We start from the raw sequence: 12,230 nt of genomic DNA on the forward strand, positions 1-12,230 counted from the left end.
ATTGATTTATATTCTTTTGTTTTAGAGTACAATCAAAATAATTGTTGACCTGATGCTACAAAATGGAAATTTAATATCTATAATATTTCTTTATTGAATAAATTTACTTATCGAGTAGAGTATCTTTGTAGCATTGGGTCGTTATTTAAGAACTTTTGTTCTTTTTTACAATTTTTAACAATTAAAAAACAGAAGCGGAAACCTAGAAATAATCTAATTATAGATAAACAAAAACTCTGATATTTCCACAACGTTCGCCTTTCAAAAAATTCGCCTCGCCATTCTACTAATTTTTTTCGTTACAACACGCGATAATTAGCGATTCCATTTCCATTTTTATCGAGGAGAAATCAAAGGAGAAAGTTTTTTTCCTACGAACGCATTGCTCCATTCGTAATTAATCGCGGGCAAAACGAATTTTTAGCGAATCACACGCTCACCGGAAGTGTGCGAGCGCGATCGATATATCCACTCGTCGATATCGATCGAGAAAATCATCCGAGGAAATCGAAAAAGCAATCTTCTGTTACATACTTTTCTCTTTAAATATCCAAAGAATGGAAATCTAGCGATAAAAGTCCTCTTTCTTCTTGTCCTCTCTGATCTGTTCAAGCAGATTTCCTTCTCTCTCCCTCCCTCTCTCTCTCTCTCTCTCTCTCTCTCTTTTCCCTCTCCCGTTTGCGAAACGCAATTAAACCAATTACCGCGACCAGAACGGAGAAATGAAGGCGCGGGAGTTACGTAAAGTAATTGGATGTGCGCGCGGATTTCCTAAAACGATAATTAACGAGTTATTAAGCGGCGGCTATTCCTGCCTTCGACGGTTGCTCGTCATTATCCGCGTTTCACACGAGAGCCGAGTGAAATCGTCGGCCGATCATTCGTAGATAGTGGGGGGAGGGGAAAGAAAAAAGAAGAAAGAAAAAAGAAGGGTATCGCGTTAAAGGGAACAAGGAGGGGACCAAGGAGAGTTTACGGGAGGTTAAGAGAGAAGGACCGAGGGTTTGAAACGCGTTGCGCGCGCATCGCAATATGGCCGCCGCTTGGACGAACAGCTGATCCGCGTGTGTGGACAGGGCTTAAGCGTACAGGATGCAATTACACAGAGGAGCTTAAGCGTTATCGTTAAAAGAAAAATATGCGGTCATAAATTGCCGGTTCTCAGTCGACGCGCATCGTGCCACGGCAATGTATCATGCAAATACGCGAGTTTCATGCTCGTACCTTTGGAATTCATTACACTTAATTGTTCCCGATTGAGACGCTACCGCGTGTTTTCATCGAGTCGAGTTTAATTGCGGGTGTTGTTTCGATCTCTGTGACTTTGCTACGTCGTCGAGATGTTACGATATGTTATATATCGTGTGTATGCGTGCCCGTAATTTCGTAACGTTTGATATCGTTATGATATTATATTATACGATGAAATTAAATTTTTCTTTTCCTTTTTCTCTCCGTAAGCAGAAGTAGTTTTGAGAGCAATGGCTTCTCTTTGGAGGCAAGGCTAATTACCGAGCAACCTCGAACCAATTTCTATGAACCAGCGTTGCCTGTTAGAGAGGGTTTTTTAAAAAGACGAGTTTGAGAACCGTGAAAATAATTAACGTTATAGGGCTCACTGCTCATCAATGATGGCTGTCGGATAAGGCGTACTTGTTAAATTACATACGTTCGCCGAACCGCCGTGCGAGGCTACGGTACGTGAAAGCGGCCATTATCTAGTTTTGCTTTTGCGCAACTGTGTTACACCTTTACCAAAACGTGTCGTCCCCTTCTCGAGGCCTAGTTTATCCTTACCGTGACGCAACGGTACACCGATTATAAATCGCCATGCAACACTTTTTTGTTTGTCACGAAAGAAAATTCGTTCCTTTCGTCGATCATTATTATAGAAATTAACGCTTTTAAAATATTTTCTAGATTTAGAAAACGGCGATTATCTTTATATTAACGCGTTCGAACATTTTGCATTCCCGTGTTATCCTATTTTCTTCTTCAAAAAAAACTTCGTATCTCGTTTCGTCTCCTCCATCCTCTCTCTTTCTCTCTCTTCGAAGCAAGCAATCGTTCTCCAGACAAAGAGATAAAGATAGAGAGAGAGAGAGAGAGAGAGAGAGAGAGAGAGAGAGAGAGAGAGAGAGAGTTTTAAACTCGGAACGATTTCCAATTTATAATTTCGAATCGTTCCGTTTCTCCATTATCTCTCGAGGCCAAGTATTATCGTTCCGGAGGCACGGGTGATACATTGTTGGTTAGCCAGATCGAAGAAGATTCACGCGTGCCGTACACGGAGAGACGAAAAATATCCCGTCCCATCCCATCCCGCGGCCGCCGTGGAAGATGCTGGAGAACCGCGTGATTGCACGTCTTCCACGGGCCATGATGGCCGCTCTGAGCACGGCTATTGGTCGATGGGTAATCACACGGTCCTCCCTTCCTCTCCACCTCGCCTCAAAGATACCGGAGCCACCGCGCTGAAGGCCCGGCGCGCTGTCATTACTCGATCATTTTTTGTTTCAACGGCATTTAATTTGAATCGCCCCTCTCCCCTCCCCCTCACCACTCCTCCGCGCTATCCGCCTCTCCTCCTCCCCCCCATCTTCTCTCGCGTTCCTTTCCTTTCCGACTCGAAAGCTCGGCCGCTTTATCTCTTCCTCGAACAACCTCTCCTCGATATCGTTCCTCCCTTCTCGCCTTCTTATTCCGTTCGCCCCGCGAGACCGAAACCCGTTGCTTTATCCGACTGACCACGATTCATCCTCCAAGACGACATGTTATTACGGGGGATCTCCGGTAATGGATGTTCCTTCGATGGACGCGGGAACGCGTGGATGTAATAATTTGCTCGTTTTACGACCGAGTAATTAGGCGCCGGGGAGGATTGTCCTCTCCCGCTTCCATCTTCCGATTCGAACATCGTATTACATGTATTGACTCGATTCTCGAAAGAAAATTATTTTATTAATTAACGTCGCACGAGAATCTCGCATCGTAAAAAATTCAAATATTCACGTAGACGAATACCGTTTATTCGCGAGAATATCTCATTCGAGCAGTAGTTTATATACGCACGATATTAAGATTAATATATTCAAAAGGTTTCTCTTTGAAGGTATCGAAGCAACGTTTCCTTTCCTTCTTTTTTGAAGTTTGAAAAGAAATTTAGGTATTACGTTACTACGATCGAAGATACCCAAACAAGACATTGGTTCAAGACACTTGATCTCTTCGAAATCGAAGGCGGAATTTCACGATCGGAGTTGCATCCTGTCAATTAAGGCGCGCGCTCCGTCCAAGGACGGAAAAGGATCGGTTGGCGCCAGGTAAAGAATCGTGGAATCGTCCCACGCACGGAGGATGGACAAAACAGGTACACGACGAGCTAATTTCGTGGTGCAACCGTGCCTGGCCGCAGGTTCCTCCCTCTCGCCCCTTCCGCCCTGGGTTAGCCGGTTCCCTTCCCGCGTGTGGAAGGTGAATGAAAGACTCCCCGCGGGCACGAGCGACTCGCCGCTTCGTCGCCCGGCCAGAAACGGAAATCCAGCCGAGAGACCGCGGCCCATTGAGCGGCGGAGGGAAAAAAGACGGGCCGTCCGAAATCTCTGAATGAGTGTAATCTCGTTGCCCCGGGCGAGGGAAAAACGGGGGGCCAGCGTTTCTCAAACCTCGAGGATTCCTCTTTGGGAAAAAGTTTGCTTTGGAAACCTTCGATGTCATTCTGTTCCTTCGTTGGCGAGAGAGAGAGAAGAGATACACGTTTGATATCGAAAGAAGGCTGTTAACAATACACAATCGACGCAATAATTCATCCTCGAGTTTGAATCGGAGGAAAGCGTTGAAATTTATCGAGAATTGTTGGAGCTGAGAATCGCTGGGGAAGAGAGGAGGGGGAGGATAGAAATAGAGATGATTCGCGCGGGTACGTGGAGGGAAGGAGGGGGGGGAGGGTGTATCTAGGCGGTGCACGATGCACGATGGCCGAGAGTGTTCATCTACGCGGCATTCCGCGCCGCGACCGAGCACGAAATTACGAAGAAGAAATGAAATGACACACCCGCCTCGGATTATCTCTCGAAAACGACTTATTAAGCCCTCCCTCGAGCGGACTCCACGGAGCGGAGGATCCATCCCCATCGATCCGTGTTGAATCGCGTACAATTACGTGCGATCGAGATGTGCCTATTCTCTCTCCCCGCTTCGTCGTCGTCGTCCATTGAAAATCCGCCCCGAACGAAAGACATGTAATTTCGATAATCAATCGCGTGAACGTCGTTTAATTTTTACAATACAACGCGCCGCCGCCTTTATATATATATATATATGTATCGCATGGGAACTGAGATGCGTCTGCTCGCGATGAAAGGCTGCTGCTGGCTGCTTTCGAGAGAACCCGTTCGAGCAGGGATCGTAATTCTATCGAAACGATACGAGAAATCTTTGAATTTTTCGTTTCGAAAAATTGATTGTTGAAGAGGTTGGTGTGTGGAGAGAGGGGAGGGAAAAAAATTTGGATAGATAATAGAGTTTCTTTTTTTTTGTATTTATCATTTATAGAAAGGAAGATACATTGAGTCTCGTTTATATTTCTTTTGTTGATAAGACGTTTGAAGCAAACGAAGATAATTACAAATGTAGCGTGGAATAATAAAATTGGTTGTCAAGCCGTCGTTGGTTGGAAACTATCATCGAGATATTTCACGTTTAATCGAAAAAACGTCTGGAAGAAAAAAGGAAGAAACGAACGTTTCATTTAACCAAATTAATATAATCGGATAAAAATCCACGTGTTGTGAATTAATCAAGTACTTACCAAGTATCACGTTTCTTATCGCGAAGAGACGGTCGCATCCCGCTCGACCTATTCGTTCCAGCATCTCTCCAACTTTTCCCCATAATTTGTCCACTAAATTGCTGTTTAAGAGACGATTCTTAAAGACGCCATTTAAATGGTCGTCGTCGGGTTGTCGCCCGTACGAGGACGCTGATCCCATGATGGGAGAAAGTCCATCCAAGCCGGATTATCTAAACACAGAAATAATGACCGTCCGTTTTATCGCGTACGAGAAGGAGATACAACTTCTAATTATGTTTCGAGAGCCCTTCGTGACTCTCTGTCTCTCTCTCTCTCTCTGTCTCTCTCTTTCCCCTTTCTTCTTCGACCGGTTTCTTTTTTCGTCCTTTCGATTTGGGTATCCCTAGGAAATCGCGATTTATCCCTAGGATTGATTATCGCGCGTTGATTGACGCAGTCGGAGAGGAAAGGAAAAATCTTTTACGTTGTAATAATCTGTGATAATTGGTCGATTCGAAACGCTCATCTTAATTGAATCCAATTATTATTCGAATGAATGTTTCGAAGCGTTGAGAAAAAGTTTCTGCAATTAACACGATACTTGGAATTTTATTTACGTTTGATCGTAAGATTTTTCTTTTTCTACGTGGATAATAAAATTATCGTCAATAGATTCTTCCGTTTCGTTTTAGGGATGATAAAGGGGATGATGAAGGGGAGTTCCGTTTGAAAAATAAAATTCAATGTCCTTCGTGTATTTTCAACATCGCGTTAAGCGTTATCAAATAACGCAAATAATAGCATAACTACTAATTCAAATTACTAGGATCCATTAATCTTAGAATATACACTAATACAATTTCTTTTTTATTTCAATATATCTCGATATTTTTCGAGATCGTTCAAGATAATTGATTCGATATCGAGCCCGGTTCTTTTTTCCAACCAATCCCAAACGGAGATAACTATACATATAACAACGTTTCTGTGTTACGTACGCTGAAATTCAACCGCTTCAGCCGTTCTATTGCCAAGCTTAACGCGTCGATTCGCTCTCCAACGTCCGGTCAGAAGAACGCCACAACAATTTCCTACCATTATTCGCCACGACTCCACCTTTACCAACGCGTTGAAACCACTCTTCTTACCGGTCAGGAAAATATTACAATATTATTATTATTATTATTATTATTATTATTACTACTATTCCCTCGAAGAGGCGCGGCTGCTAGCGCAACACGTTTGGATTAATAACATCAGATTTAACGTAATTAAACCGACGTTTCTTTCACGTACGCACACACCTATGTTTCGCGATTGAAACATGTTGCGCTTTTATCGCTGTTGAATCGGCGTCGAACCGCCTCGGGAAACATTTATACTTCTGAATTCGCATACGTACCTCAGTTTCCATCTAAAGATCTTGATACGGAATATGCAATAAATATATATATACAGAATGATTCAAAGAGATACACGTTGAAATAATAAAGAAAATATCGTGTGCGAAATATAAATATATATATATATATTTAGATCTCTTGAAAAAACAACTCTCGTATATCTACATATAGTAATAATCTTTTTGCATTATCGCATATTGCATAATTTTAAATCGGTAAAAAAATCAAGGGATACCTTGGTCTTTCCTGATGGAGAAAACATACGTACGTACGTGCTTTCAGTTACACGTTCTGAAAGATATATCATCCATGCGTGTGCATGGAAAGAGAAGAATAACTTATTTACGATCGAAACGTACCCTTTTTGAATTATATTGTATCAACCTCCTATGAATATATATATATATATATTATAATCTCCGGCAATTATCATCATCTGACGAATTATCGTCATTAAGAGGAGAGGCGCATTGTTGTTTTCTGCAACTCTTGGCGCGGTACAAAAAAGAGGAGGAAGAGGGGGGGAGGAAGAGAGAGGTTAACTCTCGGTTACATAGTTACGTTAATTGCAATACGCATTACGGTCTGCGGAGCGAATTAATCTCGAAGGAAGCCGCGGAAAGGAACGATTTCGTTTGCTCGACGATCTGCGCCATTCTTCTTATTGCGATGACGATACGATTACGATTCTTTGTTCTCTTGGATCCTCTTGTGTCGTGGGAGTGGAAGAGGAGCGGAAAAGGAAAATAAATAGATAAATAAATAAATAAAATAACGAAAAGGAAAGAAGAGAATAAGAGTGGAAAGGAGAGAAAAATACGTTTGGACACGAAAGCATGAGACGACGATGGTGCGTGTCGCTGGACATTCGCATACGCTTAGCGAAACAATTAGACGATTTTATCGCTGCTCCGCGCCACCGGTGCATTCTGTCCCCTTTGCCGCTTGTGTGTGCCCCCACAGGCGAACCGGAAGCTGCGAACCGGCCGCAGGTGTCGCTCTCTCTCTCTCTCTCTCTCTCTCTCTCTCTCTCTCTCTCTCTCTCTCTCTCTCTTACCCGGAATTCCCCCTCTTCGCGTGCACGCGTACGCTTCCGGCGACGCTCATTAACGCGGCTGGATTTGTTATTCGTAATCGTGCACGGTTAATTCGATTTTCACGGATTCTTTTTTCTTTTTTTTTTTTTTGTTCGATTTCTGCTCTCTTTCTCTCTCTCTCTGTCTTTTGTTCTCTTTCGGAGGATCTTTACGCCGGACGGCCTCCATTGTCGAGGGGGAGGGTAGCCCTTTGTTCGAGGCGATGACTAAGCGTCGAGAGTAAGCGTAGATTGTGTAAAGTAAACTGAAATCGGGGGAAATTGGGGGAAAGTGAAACGAGAGATGTTTTTTTTTTTTTTGATAAAAGATTAATTATGAATGAAATTTGGAAATTCGAAAGCGATTGTTCGCGGCAAGTAAAATTATAATTTCGATGTGCGTTTGAAAAGAAAAAAAGAAAAACGATTTGCCTGTTACGCACAAGCCTGTTATTTCGATCGATAAATTAACGATCCCTTGTCAACCGCGCCTTTACCTTGATTCCAATACGCGCCTCCACTTTACCAATTTTCTCGATTACCGGCATGAAAAGCCCTCTTAAGTGGACGGCCACTCGGATTAACCGGAAGGTTTCCCCCTGTCGAATTATCCGTCCCCTCCATTTTCCTCGCCTCGAGCCGAGATGTCTCGGAAATGCCGGCAATTTCGGTGACGAAACGCCGCTAACCACCACCTTCGACCAGGTTTCAGCCCCGGTTTTCGATGGATTCTAACAGGTGCAGCTCTCTTTCTCGACAGAGAGAGAACAAGGGGAAATGGTAATTGGATGGAAAGGTTTTGGAGGATCGAGTTTTTAATATTTACGAAGAGGAGATTAGTCAACTTGCCACATTATCCCACGTTATTCATTTCGCCTAACGATGGATCTGTAGAGAAATGATGTTGGAGGAGAAGTGGAAAATTGAATCAACAACTATCTGTTGCCTTTGTCCGACAAATGGATTCCAATTTTTCGATAATTAGAGAAATGTCTGTCTATCGCTCTCCGCCATTAAAATGACGAGCTATAAAAATTTCGTCTCGTTCCAATCGGATTGGAATCGATGCACAGTCGAGTGTCGTATATATATATATATATATATATATATATAACATTTTCATTTTCGAGAACAAGTGGAGGAGGAAAAACACGGGGCAAACGAGCGAGAAGACATCTTCTTCTTGACAATGTTCGAAACAAGCACGTGGTCAACTCCGTTAACGACGGTACACCGTAGGACACGTGTCGATGTTTTAATTCCCTCGTAAATCGTGCCGGATGTGACGTAACACACGAACTAGAGGAGAGTCTATGTAGAAAGAAAAGCGAGCCATTAAAAAGAAATTTCAAGAGATTGCCAGAGGGCCATCACCGGTCGAACGAAACACGAAACTCTAATTGGATCCACCTTCCACGCAACTGTACCGGCGGATTTTCGCTAATTTCGACTAATTTCGGGGCACGTTGTCCTTCTTTCTCTTCCTCCACGACCGCCCGTGGCGCTCCCTTCGAAAAATCGATCACCCACGCGCGGACTCGTTTCGAATTTTCAAAAGTTGGGGGAGGGGGGGGGGTTTCGTGAAGAAAGCGAAGGACGATAATTTGTTGGGGGAATAAAAAGGCAGCAGCATTTCCCCCCCCCCCCGTGGCGCTGAGATCGACGAATAAACGAAACCGGTGTGAATGGTACCAATCGTTGAATTCGAAGAAGCCCGTTTATTCGAGGATAATTCGGCAGGAATTATATACCATCTTGGAGACAGATGGTGCGTTTTAATGATTTCTTTTGGAGATGTTTAGAGTTTAGATCGATTCCTAAGAGAAAAACATTTTAAAAATGTTTCTGAAAAATCTGATTGATAGAAATGGAAATAGATTGTCGATCTGCTCGTTTGTTCTGTTCATTTGTTCGCTTTTCGCAGCTCGGTGATAAGGAAACGTTAAGAAAAATTATTTCGGAATATTACCGGTATTTATCGATAATAATATATTGGATGAATAACGACGCGAATGTGAGAGAGTCATTTTTCAACGGATAAGGGGAACTAATTTCATTTAGCCATGATCAATGTTAAACAGGGGAAAAAGTGTTTTAGTTTAGTTATTTTTCAATTTTTATTAGGTATACGGAGATTACATCGTTATTAGAACGTGTAAGAAAGAAGTAAAATATGTTTCTTCTTATTGATTATATAAATCGATTCTTTTTAAGAAATCATTAAGGAGGAAAAGGTATCCTTCCTATCCTAAATACATCAAACTGATGAAAAGATTGGAAAGAAACATTCCTTCCCCCACCCTTTTCAAAATATCGAATTATATTTCGATAAAACTCCTTTACCTTGTCGTAAAGAAAAAAGAAGATAAAAAAAAAATATCCCCGAAATTCAAATATTTTTTTTCCAGCCCAAAGACACCCCCATTCCTCGTATCCACCCCTCGAAAATAAATACCGCTTTATTTATTTATTTATTTATTTGCATTTTTTCCAAACCGATCGCAAAATGGGGGAGCACACAGTTTCGAGCCAGTTTCCTCTGTTCAACGTTGTGCGCGGGATATTCTGGCGGAAAAACGATCTTCGTGCCGCGTATTTCCATTTTTTCTTTTTTTTTTTTTTTTTTTTTTTTTTTCTCCCCCCACCCATTCCTCCCTCCAACGATTCAGCGTGATCGTTTATCCGCCGCTGCGGCCAGCGGTGGATCGGCCATGTTGGCCGTGTGGCGTTAATCGATGCCCAGAAAATTAGATTAACGCATTTGGCAGCCACGTCGCGCATACCTATGCGGAATATAACACTGACTAACGACTTTCGCCGGTGCGTTAAGCGCTCCCATTGTTCTGCCGCGGAAGTTGGCCGGTGAGCCGGAAACGCTCCACTCGGCCGCAGTCATTCTCGATGTCGTGAATGACAGAGCGTGTTCGTTAACACCAATTACCATGCACCGGCCCCCTCCTCCTCCTCCCCCTCCCCGGCCCGCTATTATATTGAATTATTGGAAAATTCGCTTCGAAAGTGAATCTGCCAAATTTTCATCGTTACATCGTTGCCCTCGAATCGAGCGTGGCCAATCAACCGGCGAGTAACCGGCGATTCCGAATTTGAATTTTCACGGTCGTTGTCGGTAAATTGTTGCCCTCTGCCCCCTTTTGTCCACCGGTAAAAAAGGTAAAACTTTTGCTCTTGATATTGTTACAATACAAAGGGTGGTGGTATTTTTTTAAATATCCTTTGTCAAAATGCATGTCGTTATTTTTTCGTTCGTCGTTATAAGGAATTGTATTTAAAAGAATAAATAGTTTCTTGCAATTATATATATATATATATGTGTATTTTTTTTTTTCTTTTTTTTTTTTAAGGACGCGATGTTGATATGAAGGATTGTTCTGATGACGCAAAACAATTATAATAAACAATTATAATAATACGTGGCCGTGGGATATAATTGAGCGTTTCGCGATAGCTAAATGGATTCAGACGAAAGGAAACTCGTTATTACCATTCTCCTCCTATTTCTCGAACACCTCTCTAAAGGAAGAAACATAATTTTCAATATTTCGAGATTATCCAGGGTTAATTAATACCGCGTAAAATTTAATATTTTAAATATTTCTAACGGTAAATTATCACGAGAGTCGACAATCATCCCCGAATCTCATCGATAAAAACGATGAAACAACAATTTCGCGAAACGTGTGTCCCTTGTTATAACCGATCCACCGATATTTCGATCGCGTTGCAAATAACCCGGGGGATCGTTATATACCCCGCTTCCACTCTATTTCATCCGCTTGTATTACTCCACATACCGATATAACGAATATTCGGTGGCGCAACCGGCCGCAAAACTATCCCTCCACCAGCCCCTCCACCACGGGTTCGAGATCGATTACGCAACGTTTCGTCCACCGTCGTGCATTCGAGATTCATTAAACCAACGAGTTTCCAAGAGTCGTCCGCGAATCCCTTTCCTTCTTTTTACCTTTTTTCAACTTGGTCGTTAGTCGCGACTAACCAACGATCACGGATCGTTGGAACAGCGATGAGAGAGGCATTAGACCGGTGGAAAGGCAGGAATCGAGGAAGTTGCGGTTACGGGTTGTGGTGCCGTGTTTTCGCGGCCGAACGATCAACGAATAATGGAAAAAAGTATGGGGGAGGGGGAAGACTGATGACAGCGGGTGACAGCCAGAGCCAGAGGGGGAGCGAGACGGAGAGTGGACGAGCATATGAAAAATTGAAAAAGAAAGAGGAGGAGGAGGACGTAAGTCGAGCACGGCACCCCCGAATGAATCGTCAATTTCGTACGGCGAATAATGGCAAAGTTGCCATATGTCGCCCTTTCGTTCCTCTATTCCTTCTTTCCCCTCTAACCGCGCTCGAATATATATATATATATATAATATATATGTATACACACCTGAAGCCTAATTGTTGGTTAATTATCCATTCGTCCGCCGTGGTGCGGTTTGTACGCGTTGCCGGGTCAATTATTACAGGGCAAGCGAGCGTGGCGAGCGCGCAGCTCTTCGATTCGGCAGCTTTAAACTGGTTTCTCTCTCCCTCTCTCTCTCTCTCTCTCTCTCTCTCTCTCTCTCTCTCGTCTTCCACGATCCACGAGGTTACGATCGAAAGGGGAGCGTGACGAAAATGACCCTCGTTAAATTTCGATCGGGTTCATTAACCTCGTAATTTGATCGGACGTGATTAGACAGAGAGGAGGGGGACTACGTAATTGGACGTAAGTGGATACGCCATGTTTTCCTCTCCAACTTTCTTCTTCTTCTTCTTCTTCTTCTTCCAAGTAATATTTAAAAAAATAATTCTTCGACATACTCTTTTCGACCACTTGTCACTTTTCAAATTCCTTTCTATGTACTCGCGAATTCTGATTCATTCATTGGAATAAACGTGGAAAGAAATTTTTGAACAGTCTATATATATATATATATAGAAT

The 12,230-nt window shown here is 42.8% G+C and overlaps 1 protein-coding gene and 1 long non-coding RNA gene across 2 annotated transcripts in view; one reads left to right on the forward strand and one right to left on the reverse strand.

Annotated features, from left to right (window-relative positions):
• The window catches only part of LOC122712675, a 112,334-nt gene that overhangs the window by 77,700 nt on the left and 22,404 nt on the right, over positions 1-12,230 (forward strand). The window lies entirely within an intron of this gene.
• Positions 4,608-5,899, reverse strand: LOC122712676. Its single transcript, XR_006346384.1, has 3 exons — positions 5,791-5,899; positions 4,811-5,022; positions 4,608-4,717 (listed from the first exon to the last, which is right to left on the reverse strand). It is a non-coding gene; the product is annotated as an uncharacterized LOC122712676 (long non-coding RNA).

This window comes from Apis laboriosa, unplaced genomic scaffold (assembly GCF_014066325.1).
Source record: "Apis laboriosa isolate Shangri-la unplaced genomic scaffold, ASM1406632v1 scaffold204_cov149, whole genome shotgun sequence".
Classification (NCBI taxonomy): domain Eukaryota; kingdom Metazoa; phylum Arthropoda; class Insecta; order Hymenoptera; family Apidae; genus Apis; species Apis laboriosa.